This window comes from Pipistrellus kuhlii, unplaced genomic scaffold (assembly GCF_014108245.1).
Source record: "Pipistrellus kuhlii isolate mPipKuh1 unplaced genomic scaffold, mPipKuh1.p scaffold_m20_p_5, whole genome shotgun sequence".
Taxonomy (NCBI): Eukaryota; Metazoa; Chordata; class Mammalia; order Chiroptera; family Vespertilionidae; genus Pipistrellus; species Pipistrellus kuhlii.
The window spans coordinates 74,348,741-74,361,819 of record NW_023425551.1 but is presented as its reverse complement, the minus strand read 5'-3'; the positions used below and the strand labels follow the sequence as shown (position 1 = coordinate 74,361,819).

The 13,079-nt window shown below is 38.8% G+C and overlaps 1 pseudogene; it reads right to left on the bottom strand.

Moving 5' to 3' along the window:
- Window positions 1–802: 802 nt before the first annotated feature.
- LOC118706012 lies at window positions 803–1,391 on the bottom strand (annotated as a pseudogene).
- Between the last annotated feature and the right edge of the window lie 11,688 nt (window positions 1,392–13,079).

Here is a 13,079-nt window from a genome sequence, read left to right as displayed (position 1 = left end):
GGTCATTTCAAAATTTAAAAGAATCTAAGAAAGGAATGATTTTCTGTCAGTGCCTGTTTTCAAACCGATGACTGTTCTGGTCCAGGCACGGCCGATAACATGAAGCAATGGAATTGCAAACATCAAGAGTCTTTTTGTTTGGTATTTGTGTGCCCTCAATTTGTCGACTGTTGCTGGTTTTGTACCATAAACTTTATCTTTTATGTATCCCCATAAAGAAAAATCTAGGGGTACTTTAAGGTACTTACACTTACACATACACACAGAGCTGTGTAGAGGGAGAGAAAGAGGAAAAAACAAAAGCTTTACATTATTGTAACTGTGAAATATTATTTGTTGCAGAAGTAGTAATTGTTAGAGCTACATTTCCTTTCTTACTGTTTTTTGTTTTTCCTGGAGTTTCTATCTGTCTTTAATTTTGTCATGTATTATTTATAAATTTTTATACATAATGTAGAAAATTTTCCCACATCGCCATTTATATTTTTTCCATTGTTATATTTTTAAAAACTTTCTCTATTCATTTGCATGTGAGTGTGAGTGTGAGTGTGTGTGTGTGTGTGTGTGTGTGTGTGTGTAAGACAGTTTTATTTTATGGTTTTGTTTTACGTAAGTGTTATAATATTATACATATGGTCCTTTAACTTGCTTTTTTCACTTACCTATATGTTATGGAGATTTTCCCATGTCAAAAAAATACAGTTTCACTTACTTGTTTACTTTTAATTGTCACCTAAGTACTGGTATGGTTGTGTTACAATCTTGTTCCTCTGTTTCTTTTCTTATTCTTTGGAAGAATTTATTAAGGTTTTATTAACACAAATACAATGCGTACACACGCTGTCCACTCATTTTCTTCGCTGAGCAGCCTGGCATTGGGGCTGGGCACTCTGAGGGCCAGCTGGGCTGCTCCTCCCACAGTGGCTTTGCAGTTCTCCCAGGAGAGAGACCTATGAGCAACCTCTGCACGGTGAGATCTGCTGCACATCGGCAGTACATCGAGCTCCTTGACGCTGTGGACCAGGAGCTCCCAACGCCACTGGGCAGCATGTGCTTTGTTTTCCTGTTGCTCCTGTAACCAGTGCTGGGCATCAGGATCTGGCCTCAGAATCATCTGTGCACCCTGTTGTCAATGCCTCTGGGTTCCCGCCAGTTGCGCTTAATTTTGTCATATCTATCGGACTGGTGTTGGATGAACTTGTTGGTCTTCTTTCTGAGGACCTTGGTTTTCACCAGGGATATAAGGGCAGCTGATTTCCTGTGGGAGGGTGGGGGTGAGCAGGAGGCAATCATCGGTGATTCTCTCTCATCATTGATGTTTCTATTTCTCCCTCTCTCTTCCTCTCTGAAATATATAAGTACTTATATAACATTTACAAAAGTAGTAGCATGCTGGGTGTCTACCTTCCTTTTATAATTCAAATTATAAGCATGATAAATATGTTTGTATTCACTTTAACTGTTGCATAGTAATCCATTATATGATTAGACCACATTTTATCTATCCATTTCCCCATGGTTGTCATTTAAGTTGTTTTGACTATTTGCTACTATAAACAGTGATGCATATATATATATATATCCTTATGTACATGTACAATCTACATATTATTTAACTATGTTACCATTGATGGTTGGTTTGTTTTAAATTTTTATTATTATAGATATTTTTATCATATGACCACTTATACTTCTAGTGCATGCTGTGTAAGCATCCTATCTAATAAAGAGGTAATATGCAAATTGACCTCACTCCAACACAAAAGATGGCCACCCCCATGAGGGCACAAGATGGCTGCCACAAGGTGGCCAGCAAGGGGAGGGCAGTTGGGGGCGACCAGGCCCGCAGGGGAGGGCAGTTAAGGGTGACCAAGGCTGCAGGAGAGGACAGTTAGGTGTCAATCAGGCTAGCAGGAGAGTGGTTAGAGGGTGATCAGGCTGACAGGCAGAAGCGGTTATGGGCAATCAGGCAGGCAGGTGGGCGGTTGGGAGCCAGCAGTCCTGGATTGTGAGAGGGTTGTCCAACTGCCCATTTAGACAGATTGGAGAAGATGTAGGCTGGCCTGAGGGACACACCCCTCCCATGCACGAATTTTGTGCACCAGGCCTCTAGTTCCTACATAAAAGTGTATACAGTTTCAGAATTTTGATATCACTATACTCTCTCTCCAAAAGATTATATGAATTTAAACTCTCAACTACTGAATATAAAATAACAATTTTCTGTATCTTTGACTACATGTTGATATAATCTATATAAAATTCTAGTCTACATTAGAGTTAAGAAATAGTGTCTTATTGTTGTTAAGATTTGCATATCCCTGACTAACTATAAAAGATATCTGTAAACAACTTTATTGACTTTTTGTTTTCTGTCTTTATAGCCTCTGATAATGTTTTATTGAATTGCTTTTTTTCTTGTTGACTATCTAACATATTTTTAATATTAATTTTTAGATGATGCAAATCTTAGCCTCTTGTTTTGTCTTTCACTTTGATTTTAGTGCATTTTATAAGAATAAGAAAGGTATTATTTTGAGGATAAAATTTTTCAGTATTTTCAGTAAAGCCTTTTGTGAGGATGTCCTGCATTAGAGAATTTTTTCTACCCCACGGGTGACAAATATTTGCTTATATTTTCCTGCATTATTGTGTGTGTGTGTTTGGTTAGGGGATCTATTTATTATTGTCCTAAGATATTAACAAATACAATTAGGCTAGAGAAAGAATAAGAATTGAAAATAAGAGGCCCTGGCCAGGTAGCTCAGTTGGTTAGAGCATCCTCCTGATATGCCAAGGTTGTGGGTTTGAACTCCAGTCAGGGCACATACAAGAATCAACCAGTGAACGCATAAATAAGTGAAACAACAAGTCAACCTCTCTCTCTCTCTCTCTCTCTCTCTCTCTCTCTCCTCTCTCTTTCCCTCCCTTTCCCTCTCCATCTCTCTCTCTCTCTCTCATTTTCTCTCTCTCTCCCTCTCCCACTCCTTCCCTCCTCTTCTCTTTAAAAGTCAATGACAAATGTCCTCAAATGAGGATTTTAAAAAAATATGTTTTTATTGATTTCAGAGAGGAAGGAAAAGGGAGAGAGAGAAACATCAACGATGAGAGAGAATCATTGATTGGCTGCCTCCTGCACACCCCACACTGGGGATCAAGCCCACAACCAGGGCATGTGCCCTGACCAGGAATTGAACCTGGGGCCTCTTGCTCTAGGGGACAATGCTCAACAACTGAGCTATACCAGCCAGGATAAGATTTTTAAAAAGATGGTAAAATTATCATTATTTTCAAATGATACTATTTTATATTTAAGAGAATCAAGTGAAAAATTACTACAAATAGTATTATAATCCAGTGAATTGCAGGATATAAAATTAATATAGAGCAATGAATAACTTTTCCGTATTAAACAATACTGGTTTAAAAATACAACGGAAATATAGACCACATCTGCAATAGCAAACAACAACAAATAGATAAACTACTTAATAATATATGTAACAAGAAACATACATCTTTATGAGAAAAAATTTAAACAATATTGTGCGACACAAAACAATGGAAATATATATTATACCATGTTCTTTGGAAGAAAAATTCAACATGACACAAAAGTTCATTCTTTCTGAATCAATTTATAAACTTAATTGTATCTTAAAATTACTAGTAGATTTTGTTTTCAGGAACTAGATAAGTTTTGTCTAAAATCAATTAAAAAAAAAAAAAAAGAAAGAAAGAAAGAGTAACCATAAAAATTCTGAAAAGGAAGAACAGTGAGTGGAGCTATCCCAGACAGATATTAAAATACCTACTCACAGGTCCCAATAATTAAAGCAGTATGATAATGATTAGACAGACTAAAAGAGGAGAGCATAAAATGCAGAAATAGAACCAAATACATAAAAAATTTAGTATATGAAAAGGTAGCAACCCAAAGTCAGAGTGACAATAAAGGCAAATCGATTTCTCTCATCATATACTAGGAAAAAGGGCAAATACCTTTAAAACCTTAATTAAAAAACAAACCCATAAATCTATCTGAAGAAAGCCTAAATGAGGTTCTTTATGAGCTAATTATAACTCAAAAAACAAAAGACACACAAAAAGAGTAGTAATTTTGACTAAGTTAAAAAAAAACACACTCTTTAGTGTATAGAAAAAATATGCCATAGGATGTTGAAAGACAAAAGACAAACTGGGGAAACATATTTGCAACTTACATCATAGGAAAAGCACTAATTCTCCAAACATATAGAGAGTTATAATAAATCAAACAAAAAAAGACCAATAAAGATCAATACTTTTAAAGAAAAAATGAGCAAAGTACAAGAACAAAAAGTTCACACCAATAGCCCTTATGCATATAAAAATAATGTAGATTTCCTTTAACTCATAATTTTAAAATGCAGCATAAAATTAAGCTGAGAAAACTATTAGGAAAAACCCAAAAGTTGAATAGCAGTTTCTGTTAGTAAGGCCAGCGAGACTGAAAAAGAAGCAACCATAACAGAAGGCAACTGACAGTAGTTCCCCAATTTACCATGCATTTACCCTTTGACCTGACATCTTCACTTGTGGACATTTTATATGTTTCCCGGCACATTGACAAAATGATGTATATACAGTGGAGGGTAATTCATCATTGCATCACTAGCTACAATAGAAAAAGATCGGAAACCATCACATGCCCATCAATAAGGAGCTGGTCAAATGAACTGTTCTCTATTCACTCAATAGAACACAGTACAACTGTAAAAAAAAAAAAAAAAAAAAAAAAAAAAAAAAAGGAAGCTTTTTATGTATTGATATAAAAAGATCTTCATGGTCTATTTTAAGAAATAAAATAAAGGTGCACAAAATAGTAATAATGTTTTGATTTTATGCAAGAAAAGAGTAAAATAATATATATTCTCTTTTGCTTGTATCTGCATAAATAAATATTGGAAGTATTAAAAAGAAACTGATAAAAAACATTTCACTGCAGAGGGAAGGGAGGAGTGTGGTGCATACCAGTAGGAAAGAGGGTGATGGATTTATTGTTTAGGAGGAGGATAAAGATGTTAACTTTAGGTCTTCTTAATTGGATCAGGACAGGCTTGGTTATGTTGCAGTAACAAATACAAAATCTCAATCGTTTGACCACCAAGACTTCTCTCCTTTCTCCCACGAAATGTCCATCCTGAGCAGACTGCGAGCCCCAGTCCATTAATCGGAGATGAACAATGACCCAGTTCTGGCCACTGAGATGTAATGACATATTCTGCACCACTTCTGGGAAACACTTGCTCAGTGTTGAAGACAACCATCTCTTCTGTGTCACAGGTTTACACAGGATGCCTGGTAGCATGGGAGTCATCTCCTTGCCTTGGGAGAGGCAAGCTTGAGAAACATGTAAACCTGACTTCCTGGACGGTACATTTAGAGCTAAAAATAGAAAAAACCTGGGTCTTTAATGATGTCAGTAAACCACTAAATTAACCAACTCTGGAAATGTCCTACCTCAGGTTTCTTATTAGGTGAGACTAAAGGTCCAGTGCATGACAGTTCATGCACTGGAGGGAGGTCCCTCAGCCCAGCATGCCCCTGCTCACAGCCCAGGAGCCCTCAGGGGCAGGAGGTGGCCCAATGATCAGGGGAAGGTGACACCCCCATCACACCTCTGCTGCTGCCACTGCCACCAGCACAAGCCTCGGCCAGACCTGGTTACCTGACCCTCTGGCATCCCTGGGAGGCTGGGCATCCACCATTCAAGGCTTGCCTGGACCTCAGGCTGGCCCTGGCATGGGGGGGTTGGGGAACTGAGAGGATTGGGGGACTCCAGAGGCAGGTGTGCAGCACCTGCCACCCCAACGAGCCTGAAGGGACTGGGTGCTGCCGTCTGGTGGCTGTGGGTGCCTCCATCTTAGAGAGCATGGCAGTCAATTAGCATATTCCCTCCTATTGACTGTGGGTGCCACCACCTTTGAAAGTGGTACAGTCACTTAGCATATTTCCTCCTTATTGGCTCTGTGTGCTGCCATCTTTGAGGGTGGGAGAGTCAATTAGTATATTTCCTCCTTATTGGCTGTGGGTGCTGTCATCTTTGTGATGGCGTGAGGGTCAATTAGCATATTCCCTCTTTATTACATAGAATAATAAGATGTATTTATCATATAAGGTATTTCAAATCAGACATTTTTACTGGGGGGTGAAGACAACCTCATTTATAGGTTTCTTTTTCATTTTTCTTGTTTTATTGCTTTGACTAGATATCCCAGTTTAATGTTGTAGAGTAGCCTAAAAGCAAGCATGTCTTATTCTTGATTTATAGGATTACATTAAAATCATCTGTAAGGTTCTTGGTATGTCATTTCATTAGCATAAGGAATGTCCCTTCTATAGGTAGTGGCTTAGTGTTTTAAAACAATCATTCACAATGATTAAACATTATCAATTATTTTTTCAGCATTTATTGATATAATCAGATGCTATAACCTGTAATTGTAGTGAATTATATAAAATTCCTAAGTTAAAATTAAATGCTTGAACTTCTGTAATAACCACCCTTTGTCACGATATAGTCCCTGGATATCCTGTTGTATTTGATTTGTTGAAGTTTAAATAGGACTTTCACATCTAGGTTCCATGTGAGGTTGACGTTCAGTTTAGGCATCACTGCTTTGCTGGTCTCACAGAACGAGCTGCATAGCTTTCCAACACTACAATAATGTACGTCACATAGAAATTCTCATTTTGGAAAGTTCAGTAGTACTCACCAATAAAACTTCTTAGGCTTCGTGTCTTCTTTTAACTTTAAAAAAAAAATTCAAAAATGCAGAAAATAGCATGATAACTCCCCATGTACTAACTCATAGCCAAAAATGACCCACTCAGTGCAAATATCATTCTGAAGCAAATCCCTGACATCACATTTCATCTATATTTCAGTATGTCTCTAAAATATAAGAACCCTTTTTTAAACATTCCCATAATATCATTAAATATCCAGTCAGGGCTCAAATTTCCCTGTACATCTCATAAATACTTTAGCAGTGTATTTATTTGTATTGAGAGCCATTAAGCTCCATATCTGCAACCGAGTGGCCCGTCTTTTAAGTCTCTTTTAATCTATAGATCACCCGCTCCCACCCCCAACCCCCACTCCCACACCCTTCTTTTCTCCTTGGGACTTATTTGTTGAAAGAACTGGACCATTGGTTCTGCAGAATTTCCTACAGTCTGGCTTTTGCTCATTCCTCCCCTGTGGGGTTGTTTAATGTGTTTTTTCTGTCCCTTGTTTCTTGCAGAGAGCGGCCAAAAAGAATTTTTTAAAAATTATCCCATACTTATAAACTTAAATATATTTAAAGTGTTTTCAACTCAGTACAATTCTCATTTTTATTAATGCAAAGTTGTTACCCCTTAGCCAGTAGGAGCCCTGTGAGCTGGTTCCTCTGTGGTTTTGACATTCTGTGTGTTCTCTAGCTTTCTTGCCGCTAATGGGACAACTTACGCCTTTCCTACCCCAGACTTGGAACCAGCCTCCTCCCCAGTGGACACCGATTCCTTTCAGTGGGAAGTGACGTTCGTGGACCACTGTGCAGGTACCAGGCGTGTCACTGCACTGGGCACATTTATCTTCTAGGTCTCCCTTGAGTGCTATTTAATTCACTTTAAATACAATCACACAGAGTTTACTTTTATTTACTTTTCCTTTGAATATCTTTTTTCATCACTTGATTTCCAACCTTCTGAGGTGATTTTATTTTACATATGTCACTTATAATAGCTAGATTTTTAAAAATCCAGTATAAGATTCCTTTGTCATCCATGAACTTAAACCAGTTACATCCAATGTGATACTGACACATCTGAAGTTCCATCTAATTTGCCTTTTCTATTTATCCTGTATTTTGTCCTTTTTGTTTGTCTTTTGTAAGGCTGATTGGATTTTCTTTGTCCTATTTTATCCTTTTTAAAAAAGATGTTTACTGCCGGGACCAGTTTCGCTCAGTGAATAAAGCGTCGGCCTGCGGACTGAAAGGTCTTGGGTTTGATTCCGGGCAAGGGCATGTACCTTGGTTGCGGGCACATCCCCGGTGGAGGGTGTGCAACAGGCAGCTGATAGATGATTCTCTTTCATCGATGTTTCTAACTCTCTATCACTCTCTCTTTCTCTCTGTGAAAAATCAATAAAATATATTTTTTAAAAATGTATGTTTACTAATTTTCAGAAGGAGAGGAAGGGAGAGTGATAAAGAGAAACATGGATGAAAGAGACACATCATTGATCAGTCACCTCTTGCACACCCCATCCTGGGGATCAAGCCTGCAACCCAGGCAGGTAGCCTGATAGGAAATTGAACCAGTGACCTCTTGGTTCATGGGTCGATGCTTAACCACTGAGCAACACTGGCTGGGCTATTTTATGCTTCTTAAAATTTGGCACTTGTATCTGCTATTTCTTCCAGCGGTTACCGTAACTTATATGGATTTACAATAAATTCACTGATTTCTTTAATAACAATGGATCTATATGTGATTACTTTCTTTTTCATTTTTCTAGGTAACTATATCCTCTATTTACTTTTCGTGTGTGGTAAAATTTCCGAGTCCTTGAATATCTATAAATGTATTTATTTTACATCCAAACTTGAATAATAGCTGCATATAGAATTTTAGATTTGTAACCATTTTTCTTGTGAAAATTGAAAGAATATTTCTATTGTTTTCTTGTCTCCAATGTGTTTCCATTAAGAATTCTGATACTGGGACATCTGTAATAGTGTCAACAAAACAACAACAAAGAATTATGATATCAATTTTTGTAGAAATGTTTTTTAAAAGCTTTGATGCTTTTAGTAATTCTCCTAATGCCTATTCTAAAATTTTACTTTGTGTATTTAAATGTAGATATCTCTCTCATAGTTCTCAACCTAAATACTTGTGTCTCTCTTCAATGATGGAAATTTTTTTTTCTTATTATTATTTTAATTTTTATAAGAGTTTATTTGAGCCAAATGGATGACATATGCCAGGAAGTAAGATCTCAAATTTATATTTCAAATTTCCCTCCCTTTCAAGTTCTCTGTGTGTTTTTCTTTAAATTTTCTTCTGGAACGTGTATAAATAGGTCCGAGAGCCTCTGGTTCTGTCTCCATGTTCCTACACGTGTCTTTCACACTTCTTGTCCTCTTGTACAGCATTCTGGGAGAATCCTCAGCTATTGTTTCCAGCTCACTGAGTGGCTCTTCCTCTGTATTCATGCTGCTATTTCTCCTTCTTCTGGATACTTTTCATTCCCAAGGCCTCTACTTGAATAATAGCTGCATATAGAATTTTTTTTAATAATTTCCTTTTTGTTTCATGGATTCAATTGTCTCTTTTATCCCTGTGAATATTTTCATTATATTTCCCTTAAAATTACCTTCTGCGAGTGCTATTAACTGTTTATAAGTATTAGTCATGTGTTGGCATTTTGTGCTTCTCTTTTATGATGTACTCGTGACTTTTGGCTCTGTGCACATCTTCTCCTTTGAGATCCTCAGATGGCCTGAGCTATGGTAGCTATTTATTAAAACCTGTTTTCAGCAATGTCTGGGGAGGAAGCTGGGGGTGGGCCCATCCCTGACCTTCGCAATGTGGGAAGGCTCTCTGTCCCTGGGTAGATCAGCTTCCTGAATGTTGCCTTGCCTGTTGTGCCCAAGGGACAGGTGCCTCTGCTAACCACTGCATGGCACAAAGTGGGAAGTATGAGGGACAGACTATCAGCCTCCTGCTACTCAGATGTACTGGGATGCATAGTGTCCATACAAAATTCATGTTTACTCAGAACCTGTGAATATGACCATATTTGGAAATAGGGTCTTTGCAAGATGTAGTAAAGATAAGATGAGGTCATATTGAATTAAGGTAAGCCCTAAATGCAATGTGACTGATGTTCTTAAAAGAAGAGGGAAGCCGAAACCAGTTTGGCTCAGTGGATAGAGAGTCGGTCTGCAGACTGAAAGGTCCCAGGTTCGATTCAGGTCAAGGGCATGTACATTGGTTGTGGGCACATCCCCGGTAGGGAGTGTGCAGGAGGCAGCTGGTCGATGATTCTCTTTCATCAATGTTTCTAGCTCTCTATCCCTCTCCTTTCCTCTCTATGAAAAATCAATAAAAAGAAGAAGAAGAAGAAGAAGAGGAAATTGGGACACCAAGACTCAAACTCAAAGAGAAGGTCATGTGAAGACAGAGGCCAAGATGAGAATGCTGTATCTATGAGCTAAGGAATACCAAAGATGGCCAGCAGCCACCAGAAACTAGAAGCAAGGAGGGATCTCTCCCCTCGATCCTTCAGAGGAGCACGGCCCTGCTGATACCTTGATTTAGGCTTTTAGCCTCCACAACGGTGAGAGAATACATTTCTGTTGTTTTAAGCCACCGAGTTTGTGGTGATTTGTTACAGCAGCCCTAGGAAACTAATTAATACACAACCTAATCCTACCAATCGCTCTTGATTCCCTCTCCAGCCTACTTTGCATCTTTCCAGTCTTTAACCATGACATACACCCTTTCCATCTCTCTTGTAGATGGCCATAGGTTGGCTGCACCCCACCCCAGCCAAGAAAGAAATTTACCATACAAGATACTCTTTCCTGCTTGGTGTCCCGGCGGTTGAAATGCAATATGCCCTTCTATTGATAGATATCAGGTATAATGAATCAGTTCTTCAAGTCTTGGTTTACCTATCTAGAAAATAGGAATATAATACCTCCTACCCTACAGAATTATGATAAAGATTTAAAAAGACAAGATAAGGATAGAGACTCTATGAGTGGGGACATTATATTTTCCCCTATGCTCAAATAAGCAGATAAGATTAGCAATGATGACATATTAAAAGACATGCTAACATTTGGACTAATAACCCTAATTCTGTGACTATACCCCCAAGAAAATAAACTACAGAACCATCTCTATGTTTGAAAAATGTTTATCATAGTAATCCTTACAAAAGTAAGACATTGGCAGTAACCCAAATAACCAAACAATTAATCCTTACAAAAGTAAGACTTTGGCAGTAACACAAATATCCAAACAATGGGGGAATCATTACATAAATCTTTCCCTATTTATGCAGATATAGATTTAAATTTTTTTTTATTCTGCAAGTCTCCTTTGTCAACTCATATATAACCTAATAAAATTCATAGTATTTTAAAAAATCATTTTATAACTTTTACATTTTTAAAAAATCCTAACCCAAGGATACTTTTCCCATTGAGTTTTAGATAGAATGGAAGTGAGGGAGAGAGAGAGAAACATTGATGTGAGAGAGACGCACATCAATTGGTTGCCTTCCACATACAGCCCTGAACCTGCAACCCAGGTCAGTACTGAAGGGGAATCAAACCTGAGACCCTTTGGTGAATGGGCTGATGTCCTACCACTGAGCCATGCCAGACAGGGCTTGTTTTTACATTATTTCTAACCAACACATATGTGCCTGGCATTGTTCTAAGCACTTCAAATATTAAAAATGTTTATAAATATTAGATCATTCATATATGTTTTAAATATTTATAAACTATTTAATTTTTTAACAAAATAGTATTAAAATTGTATGATAGATTATTTTAATACAACCTTCATTAATATCCAGGTTATTAATACAAAATTTAACTTCCTATTAACATGACACATACTTTAAAATAATTACATGAATCAGTTCTTCAAGTCTTGGTTTACTTATCTAGAAAATAGGAACATAATACCTCCTACCCTACAGAATTATTATGAAGATTTAAAAAGATAAGATTAGTATAGAGGCTATATGAGTAGGGACATCATATTTGAGAGAACCAAGATGGCAGCTTAGGAAAATGCCTATACTCGCTGCTCCCACAACCACATCAAAATTACAACTAAAATACAGAACAAGCATCATCCAGAACCACTGGGAAGCTGGCTGAATGGACGTCCTTCGACTAGAGAAGTAAAGAAGAAAGCACACTGAGACTGGTAGGAGGTGCCATGGCGCCGAATGGCTGGTCTGAGACCCATGTGTGTCACTTTTCTAATCTGGAGGGAGATTGTCTCTGCGGAGGCCACCTGGAGGAGCAAGGGAGTCCCAGCCCCACACCAGCCATCCAGCCCAGGTCCCAGAGCTGGGAAAAGAAGTCCCTATGGGCAGGAAGAACTAAGGGCTGTAAAAGCCAGTGCAGATTGGGGCTCAGTGACACAGAGGCTGCTGGAGACCCAGTGGCTCCTCTTAAAAGGCTGGAACACAAACTGAACTTACAAGGTCCTGCTTCCTCTGAGTTCCAGTACTGGGCAAGGCTCTGGGGAACCAGACACATAGAAGGAGAAACTGGACTGTCTGGCACTGGAGCAGGAACTCTGGGGCAGCTTTCACCCAGACAGGTGCTTGGAATGGTCATTGTACCCATACTGGGACCTTCCCAGTTGCAGCTGACTGGCAGCCATTTCTGTTTGCTCAGCCCTGGTGATTCCCTGAGACCTTGCCCCATCCAATTTACAACCCCACCCAACCTTGTGCAGCGGCTTTTGCATATGAATGACCTGTCCTTGCTCAGGCTAAAACCTGTCAAACAAGCTGCATCTGGGTCAGGGAGCCCCAAACCAATCAATAAAAGGCCCAAGACCTGGCAACAGCACTAGCCTGCCTTGCTTCACAGCTGGACCTCGTCTGAGCACTTCTGAACCCCATACAAAGAGGGGAATCTGCAGATCTCTCTGTAGCTCCTGCTAGGTGGCCCCAGGCAGGGGCTGACTTTACATCTCCCTAGAGACCCAAGAGCCATCGTACACAGTGGTCAGTGTTAAACCATACCACGTTACAACTCTTCACATCAATAAGTGACACACTCAAGGGGCAGACTCAGTGAGCACCAAAGCGCCACTGAAGCAAGTCCTGCTCCATAGCTCTCCCACTCTAGTGGCAGATGGTCCCCACAGCCCAATGGTTGGCAACCTCATTAGTCAACAGAGCCAAATATCAACAGTACAACAATTGAAATTTTTTTTGAGAGCCAAATTTTTAAAACTTAAACTTCTAATGCCACTTCTTCAAAATAGGCTTGCCCAGGCCA